Here is an 8034-nt window from a genome sequence, read left to right on the forward strand (position 1 = left end):
GGGCAATTTAATATGAAAAGAATATTGTGCTTCAGAATTTTTATTTTCTAAACAGTCATTTCAGTTGGGAATTATTGCATGATTTGTGCATAATTTCTCATGGATAGTTATTTAAATATAAATAGGGAAACTATGTAATTCCATATGGTGGCTATCTACCCTTTCTTGATGCCTTTCCATATTTTTAATAGTGCAATAAACAAAAGATAAAAACATCTCTAAGCCACACACTAGTCAAAAGAAGATAATTGTGCCTGTATGTGTTTATTGTAATTTGAATGTGCTTCAATTAACTTTCCTCAATATTTCCCAGTTCTTTTAAAAGAAACTTAAATTGGTTTTTATTTTGTGAAATTTGTTTTCCGTGCAATAAGTAAAAAAACCCACACCAGTGCCTTTGTTTACCTCATTATGGATACATCCTATCCAGGAGCAAAGCTCCAAGTCTTTATTCCCAAAGACCTTTTTTTTTTTTTTCTTTTTTTTTTCCCCCCCATTCTCACGTGCTTCTTATTATACTTTAAGTAAAAATATCTAGTGCTCCCTGGGAAGAGGAATCTCATAATTGATCAATATATCACATAACAAAGTGTGGTAAAACATGAAAATGTCAAAAAAGCAAACTCTTACACTTCTGCACTGCAGTCACTTTTAAAAGATGAGAATTTATTACCCTTTCCTCCCGCAAATCATCCGGGCGACTGGAACAGAGAGTGTATATAGAATTCTTGTTGTAATTAACCTTGAGGCTTTTATTTAAACAAGGTCAAACATTTTAACAGCTTTATAAATCAAGGTTGGGTCTGCACATCTCTATAGTATCAGGCTAATGACAAAATGCACATGGAATACTTATTAAACAGCATTTATTTACAGAAAATATAACCTGAAAGCTTCAGAGGGACACACCCGCTGGCTGATCTAGCACCAACAGACACACAGCTCCAGCCTCAGCACCAAGGTGACCGGTGTAACGTGCTTTTATTGTGTGCTACCGAGGAGCCAAGCCCAGGTATTGGTAAATAAGGTCATCTGCAAGCTAACTGCATTTTTAGTGTGATTGCAAAATTACAGGAGGTAGATTACAGTCATCCAGATATATGCTGTTCTGTCCTTCTGATTTTTATTTACCTTTTCTTCTACTTTAGTTAGGTTTTACCGGAAGGAGAAGGAAGGAGGACATCTGACTTGAGTAAGACGAACTACTTCATCTTAGTGAGAAGTTACCTGGAAACCTTTATCAGTCTCTAAAAATAACCCACCTTTGGATTCCTCTGGCTATCCTGGGCTATCTTCTCCTTCCTCATAAAAAGTGGCTATCCGGAGTAATTTTTTCTTAAGGAGGAACATCACACTAGGCTTTCTATTCTGCACTCTAAACAAACAGTAACTTTCAAGTCATCCCTGTCCATAATTTCACACGCTTTTCAGTGTACTAGAGCATCATGAAGAATATCATAAGCCACAGCGTGTGACACGGTTGCTGTACACAACGGTCTGCTTTGCAGACATCCCTTACCAAAAATCCGCTTTGAAGTCAAGAGGAGATCCACGTGGACAATAGATGCCCACTATACGTGTGACCCACCAGTCGTAAAATAGCTGCTGGAATTTCCCTAAATGAGTCAGACAATTTCTCCTCAAATATATCTTGATTCTTAAGCGTTTTTTCTTAGCCCTCTGGTGTGTGGGTTACACAGACCCTAAGGGATACTCATTATTCATTATGCTCACTCTCTTAAACTTCACATCTGGGTTGCCACAACGACCTCCCAGTACAAGCTCTGGGTCCCTGGAAACATCAGTACAGCTGCAGTTGGGATCTTCACCTCAACCTCCTCCCTTTCACCTGGCTACAGTATATTGCATCGCATCCAACCAACAAAAATCCCGTGTATCAGCAGGGCCAATGACTGGGACCGAACTGAGTGAAGAAAGAAACATTTTTTGGTGTCTGCTTTCACCATTTTAATTGACTTCTCCTTTCATTTGTTCCCCTTCTGTGCCCTCTGACTGTAAGCGTTCAAGCAGCTGTAGTAACCCCCAGGAAAAAAAAAAATAGTTGTGCTAAATGAGATTTTTATGTGTGGGTGTTTAAGTATCGGCGGGAAGCAAATTTCTACCCTCTCCTCATCAGAATGGGAATGAGACCATGTGAGTGATGTGACCAATTACCACCGAGCACCCCAGAGCAGCTTCTGAATATTCACATCCAATTGCTGCTTTGGTGGAACAATTGGTTTGAACGGTTTGAAAAGGCAATGATGTCAAATGTGCGGCGTGATTAAACGCAGCGAAATTACCAGCCGTTGAGCTGAAAAATAAGCTCTGTTTCCTTCCCAGGGTAATTCTGCTTTCAAATTTTGCGCTAACGGGAGCAGGAAGCACCTGAATCCATCAGGGTAAAGGTGCAGCTGAGTTTTGGAGGCAGCATGGACTGGGACACGCGTCGAAGCTTTGATATGGGTGCAGCGAGTCAAATGCCTCCTCTTCACCCTGATCCTCATGCAGAACCACACTTCTACCCCAGGTAGAACAACACAGCAGCACCTTTTGTAAGCATACAGTGACGCAAAATGTAATTCGAATCAAAGATTTTTAGGGCCAAATATCTGGGAGTTGAATTGTCCCGATAAATGGCAAAGGCTACGCATGTTCCACCAATATCAGCTGGATCTGGGAGCTCTTCTGCTTTCTGTACAGACAAGGAACATGCTAAACACACAGTCCTGCTGCTTGGCTCAAGCCTATTTCTGTCATCACTGAAAATGGCCTGCATTATTTTAAAAAATAAATCATTGATTCCCTCATTCATCTCTCCCCTGTTTTAAAAATGCATATACCATACGTTACAGTTCAGTACTAGCCCCGATTTTATGACTGAGTCATACAGATCCAAGCATTAGGAGAAACAGAATTTCTTTATTGTAGTGCTCAGAGAAGTGTGCGGTTCCCAGATGGCAGAAGGGAGCTGGGAGCACACATGAGGAGAAAAAAAAAGTAATACATCCTCCAGGATCATATCTTATGCCGAGCCCTTGTCAGAGAGAGGCAGCACAGAAACGCTGCCCATCTCCAGCTGCTCAGGTTTGGGGCCAGCTCTGAAAACAATTTCTCTCTTCCTAGTCCTCTTTGGGGAAGGTGATTGTGCATATTCTGTAGAAAAAAATTGTTTTTTTCTTAACAAGAGACTCCCACACATTTTGTGACTGCGCAAAAGGCTTCTTAAACATGACGCAGGCAGCTAAAATAGGGAAATAGCCGGTATAAAATTTGCCCTGAAACTAGGGAACTTCTCCTTTCTTGTTTCCTACCCAGAGATCTGAGCTAATTTTCCCTATCCATAGGCTCCCTCCACCTCGTCAAAAAAAAAAAAAAAAAAAAAAAGACGGAGGGGTGTGTGGGGGGAGACTGTATTCACTAATTATACATCCTGAAAAGAATTTGGTTCAGTGTAAGATGATCCTAGTGATATGCTAATCCTTTTTTCTGCTTGGTGCAGCCTGAAGCCTGTGTCTAACATTTTTTTCAACTGTATGACAATAAAAGTTGTGACAACAAAAGAAATAAATGGGCAGCTAAAGAAGGTATAGCTGAAACACATGGCAGACCAGTTCTCTCCTCTCCTTCTGGCTGCTCTTTTGTAGGCTCTGGTTTGGTATCCTCAAGTCAATAGCCGAAAGCCAGCCACCTTAGCAACTTAGTATGACACCCAAGCCCTCTCTCTTTACATTCATGAATAGTCAGCAAGCAGCAGACAAAATAGAACTAATCTTTTTTGACAGAATTGTTCAATTTTAGAGGAAAGGCTTTTGAGGCACCTTCCATACATTTGCAGAATATGAGACAACAATGGCCACCATCACATTTTCACAAAAGGACGACCAGGGGTGTGAGCGCGCACACACAACGGCCATTTCGATAAAATATTGTAGCCAAGTTCAAGCGATTGCAGGATATGCCCATTGTTAGGGGGAAAGCTGGCAGGCAAGAAAAAAAATAAATACGTTATAAAAAAAAAAAATCTCCATTGTTTTGTTGCTGATTATTAAACATACACATCCTGATAACGTGTGATTAGGTTTATTTGTCTTGATTAACCAAAGTTAAGAGAGCTGATTAATATCCACTCTTTAATTTCCTGTCATAGGCTGATAACTTAATCTTTTTTTTTTTTTTTCCTTTTTTGGACCAATGATTCTTATTGTGAAATGCATTCAATCCAGCAGGTTCTCGCCTGCATTTAAAAGCTGGTTTTGCCATTTCGAAATCCTGTAATACAGCAGCCACTCACAAGTCTAGTATGTGCAAAGAAGGACATTCCTCTTTTTTCCCTTCTCTCCCCTCCTTTTAATGCAAGCCATATCTCCATCTCCAAATACAGTTTGAACAAGGAAGACAAGGAAATAATAATAATAATAATAATAATAGTAATAATAGTAATAATAATAATAATAATAATTTAAAAATTTACCCAGTCTATGGGCAAAACCAGAAGTTAGCAACATGGTCCATGCAGCTGCAACACTACATTTAAAATTCAGTTTACTCCTAGGAAGAGGGCTAATCCTGCCCCTGTAATTCCCTACAGCCAAAATGTACCCCCCTCCCTGAGTGACAGTGCAATGCAAAGACACTCGCACGCTTATCTTCCCCAACCAGATGGCCGACTTGGATCAATGCACACACGCCACGATCAATGGGAGCGATAAAGAATTAGGAAAACAGTGGTACATGCTCCCAGAAAGCTTGTACACTGCATAATTATTTTATGATTCTACACATGGCTACATGTGATACTGGAGTCAAGAAGGAAAAGGATAATTAGAGAGCCAGAAAGCACCCGTACTGCACTACACACTTTGTCAGTCAGCAGTTCCCACTCGGCTCAACTCACTGCCGTTATCTCCTCTCCTGCCCCCTTGCAAATGAATTTAGGGAATATGTAAAATATTAGGGGGAGGCGGCTTCTGGGTTACAGAGACGGGATACAGGAGATTATCGTGTCCTGTGATATGACAGCAAAAGTTTTTGTCTGAGGGATTGGGTGGACTGTGAGAGCACTGCTTGGGGAGCAGAGCTTGGGGTGGCATCTGCGGGACACGGGGGTACCTGCCACGAGAGGGGCGTGCATCTAAACTCTTCTCGGGCTTTGCTGGGAGAGGGACGTATCCACGGCCATTCAATAAAATATAGCTGTATACGTTAGTCTGTGGGCTTGGGTTTGTTTTTTTTTTTTTCCTCCTTTCCTCCCGGCAGCAATTTTGTGATTGGCTCCTTGTATCCAGCCTATTTGCCACCACGCCGCCAAGCAGAAAAGAAGGGGGAGGAAAGAACTGCCCCCACCAAACTGATCGAATGACACAGAATAAATATCAAAGCGCTGGATGGTTACGACTGGGAATCTGGATGCCAAAGAGCACATGACCAAGATTAGGGAGCAGAACAATGCCAGGCAGAAAGCTGCCCTTGGTGGCGAGAAATCCCCATGCTAAGCACTTTGCAAAAACACCTCGTCACCGCCTGACGCCACCAGCGTGTCCTTGCCCTGCCAGCACCCGGTGTAATACCACCCCGAAATTGCTGATGGGGACAGAGGAAGGTCAAGGAGATGGGCTGCCATCAGCATCAGAGGGAAAGACGGGGCACCCTTGTCCCTGTGAGGGCCCCCCATGGACGGCACCTTCCTGCAGGCCATCGGGCAGGTGTTGGGACCTGGGCTCATGGCATGGTGTTGCCGTGCCTAGGGGGAGCGGGGTAGGAAATACCCAAAAAGGATTATTGAGAGTTCACTCACCGACCAGCCAAGGAGCAGAGGGGTGTGATGGAGAGCTGGAGCTCAGAGGGGAGCAGGGTAAGCATCACCATCCCCTCCACGGCTGCCTTTCCTCCTGGGGGTTCAGTGCACACTGCAGAGGTGTCACCCTTGGAGACCACGGTCCAGAGACTCCTGCCCAGGTCCTTCTGCAGGGATGTGGCAGAGGGGCTCACCCTGCATCTCCTCAACCGTGTCCCAGCCTGCTCTCCCAGCATAAATCAGGGCCAAACAGCACCTTTCAGTTAAATAAGTGAATAATTGTCGTGGTGACATGTTTGGAAATTTTAAATTCTAAAGTTTAAAATAGGTGAGTTGGGGTCTCTCCTGCTGGCATTTGACTTAAATTAAAATCAGAGCCCAGAGCTCTTGCCTGGACATGTGGAGCAAAATGTCTCTGATGCACATTCAGGCTTAAAGTCACCGCAAAAAGATCTGCCCTTCACTCTTCTCCTCCTTTCAAACACAGGTGACTGCATGGGCAAAGGCACAGCAAACTGCAGTGGCTTCACTCGTAGAAACTGCCACTGTGAACATATCTATGAGGCTGGACTGGTGACCAGAGATCCTCCATGCATGACAAGTCACTCACCAGATCAAGTTACTGCAGCTCCCGTCCCAAACACACATTTCCGCTTGTTCATAAACGTTCCCCATCATACTCGGTCTCAACTCAAAACACCCATTGGTTTGCCCAGCTATGTTTTGCTCCACACATGTACATAAGAAAGGTGAGAAAGACATGGCATAGCTTGGGTCAATTTAAGCAAACATCCTCCACTGCCGATTCAGGAATCATGTAGTGCCAGTTGTGCTATGAGGAAAAACATTCAGGCAGTGTTGCCTGCAAGCATCTCTCTGGGAGCTGAGCAGCGCAAGTGGGTCTGACTGGGATGGGGATGAATCCTGGTGGATTGGTGAGGTGAGACACACAATGATATTAACTCACTTGTGTCTTCATCTCTACTCTTCCGGAGGCTGGTGACATCTGCAAGGATGCAGATAAAGCCGATGCTTAGAGGCATGTCTACAACAAGAGGCACTCATATCTCGCTCAAGGGACCACCTCGTTTGGCTTCTTGAAGGATTTATAGTCCTGGCCAACTGTGCGTGGCACCTCACCAACCCACTCTGATGGGTGTGTAACCTTCCCTGGCATGGCCTGGATGTCACTGTCAGAGCAGAATTATTCAACCTGAACAGTTATGCATTGCCCTTGGTCTTGGAGAGACAGCTTTCCTGGAGGAGATAGACACTGTGTAAGTGAAGTGCCATTAGTTTGACCACTATGGCTGTTTCAGCTTCTTAATCAAAATGTTTCTATAAAAAAAACCCCACAACTTTTTGGACAGATATGTAATTTTTGTTTTGCTTTCTGTTTCATTTGATGTTTTACAGTTACGTATGGAAAAAACCCACAATATTTCCCTTCTTTTAAAAATGTCATATTTTTGGTAAAAGTTTCAATAAAGACTTATCTCAAACTGAATATTTATCCTAAAAATATTTTTTTTTAACATCACAATTTTAGTTTTCAATGTTTTTCAATTCTTTTTTGGTTAAAAAATGATAGGAGCATCAGATAGAAAAGGGAACTATTTCCAAATTTCTCATAAGAAAGAATTGCCTCCCCTAATCATTGTTTCCACAAAGAAAAGGTTCTTTAGTGACACAGGTTCTGCCTTTGGAGTTGGCATCATACTGGGTAACAGCGTAATTAGAACTAGAGAGATGTAATAACTCTCCAGGTTGGAAGAGATCTGTACGAGATCAGTTTTGCCTCACTTGGATATGGACTATCCATTTCTGGAGTGCAATTTAATTACTTCTGTGGTAGCAGGTGGTAAGTTCTGCATCTCCCCTGACTGGCAAAGTGCCTCTTCTCCCCCTCAGTCCAGTTCCCTATGCCTTCGCTAAGTCCGTCCTCTTCCTCGCTGGGTCTGTCTCTGTTTCTCAGTATTTTCCTGCCATAGCAGCTATGATGGACGGATTCTACCGTTTGTTTTGGTAAGCAAAGACCTGGAGTCACAGCTGCAGCCAAAGAAAGCATGCTGTAACTCAGAAAAGGGTGTTTTTTTTCCAACCTGCTGTGTATTAGGGAGCCTAACACAGAATTAAATAACCTGACAGATGCCCCAGTTTTTGCCAGCTGCTTTTGGTCCCTTAGGACAGGCGGGGATGACTAGAACATGTGGGACACTGTGGCCACGTCTCTTTTA

The 8034-nt window shown here is 43.1% G+C and overlaps 1 long non-coding RNA gene across 1 annotated transcript in view; it reads left to right on the plus strand.

The window, feature by feature from the left end:
- The window catches only part of LOC113480789, an 84912-nt gene extending 77737 nt beyond the window's left edge, over window positions 1–7175 (plus strand). The window contains exon 3 of the long non-coding RNA XR_003398530.1: window positions 877–7175. This is a non-coding gene — a long non-coding RNA (uncharacterized LOC113480789). The remainder of the gene's footprint in view (window positions 1–876) is intronic.
- The last annotated feature ends 859 nt before the right edge of the window (window positions 7176–8034 follow it).

This window comes from Athene cunicularia (assembly GCF_003259725.1).
Source record: "Athene cunicularia isolate RWA chromosome 5 unlocalized genomic scaffold, athCun1 chr5_part1, whole genome shotgun sequence".
In the NCBI taxonomy this organism is placed as follows: domain Eukaryota; kingdom Metazoa; phylum Chordata; class Aves; order Strigiformes; family Strigidae; genus Athene; species Athene cunicularia.